Source organism: Gossypium raimondii, chromosome 10 (assembly GCF_025698545.1).
Source record: "Gossypium raimondii isolate GPD5lz chromosome 10, ASM2569854v1, whole genome shotgun sequence".
Lineage (NCBI taxonomy): Eukaryota > Viridiplantae > Streptophyta > Magnoliopsida > Malvales > Malvaceae > Gossypium > Gossypium raimondii.
This window is the reverse complement of record NC_068574.1, coordinates 14410496-14411762: the sequence shown is the minus strand read 5'-3', so window position 1 is coordinate 14411762 and position 1267 is coordinate 14410496. Positions and strand designations below refer to the sequence as shown.

The 1267-nt window shown below is 35.0% G+C and overlaps 1 non-coding gene across 1 annotated transcript; it reads right to left on the bottom strand.

Annotated features, from left to right (window-relative positions):
• Positions 1-707: 707 nt before the first annotated feature.
• Positions 708-814, bottom strand: LOC128034185 (small nucleolar RNA R71). Its single transcript, XR_008190317.1, has one exon. It is a non-coding gene; the product is annotated as a small nucleolar RNA R71 (small nucleolar RNA).
• Positions 815-1267: the final 453 nt, after the last annotated feature.

The window sequence follows — 1267 nt, the reverse complement described above, 5'->3', positions numbered from 1 at the left end:
TTGTCAGGGACTAAAATATTAGGAACACTTGATTTTTATTAATTTAGCCATTTTTATTTTATTTTTATATTTTTTAGTTTAATTTTTACATTCTAATGTTTTTTTCTTTTTTGTTTCTTTCTGGTAGGTTCCTTTAGTTTATGACTAGAAGAAACCTGTCGAGACTATTGATTTTTTACAGTGAAATTGAAAGTACTACTCGCAGAAACCGTAGAGAAGCAAGGTAGAATTGACAGAATAAAGTAGACGAACAAGAGGACATTATTATTACTGAGAAGATGGGTGATAATCAGAATAATCAGCTACCTTCTGTAGTTGCTGCAGATCCAGATCCTGTTCCTCGTACTATGTACAATTATGCCAAGCGCACTCTAACTGGGGCTAAATCGAGTATTGTACGACCCACCATTGCTGCAAATAATTTTTAATTAAAACCAAACATTATTCAGATGGTACAACAATTTGTTTAGTTTGATGGTTTGCAAGACGAAGATCCAAATACTCATTTAGCCAATCTCTTGGAAATCTGCGACACTTTCAAAATTAATGGCGCCATTGACGATGCCATTCGTCTATGGTTATTCCCTTTCTCATTGAGGAACAAAGCTAAATAATGGTTGAACTCTTTACCACGAGGTTCTATCACCACATGGGCTCAAATGACCGATAAGTTCTTTCTGAAGTACTTCCCATCGGGTAAGACAACCAAGTTGAGGAATGATATCTCTTCTTTTGTTCAAATCAATTTAAAGACACTATATGATGCATGGGAGAGCTACAAGGACTTATTGAGATGCTGCCCTCACCATGAGTTACCTTTATGGTTACAAGTTGAAACCTTTTACAACGGTTTGAATCCCTCAACAAGGTAGTTAATTGATGCAGCAGCTGGTGGTACATTGAACAATAACACACCCGAAACAGCTTATGAATTTATTGAGGAGATGGCACTGAATAATTATTAGTGGCAAATTATGAAGACAAAGCCAATGAAAGCAACCAATGTTTTTAATATTGATGCAGTCAACATGTTACCGAATCAGGTAGAACTTTTAAATAAGAAAATTGATGGTTAATATGTTTCTACGCAGGTACATCTGGTGATGCAATATGAGACAAATGGAGGTGAAATGAATAATCCAGAATGTTTACCCTTCGCTCCTAGCACAAAGAACGAACAAATCAATTATATGGGTAATAATTCTAGGCCTCAAAATAACCCTTATAGTAATAATTATAATGCAGGTTAGAAAAACCATCCCAATTT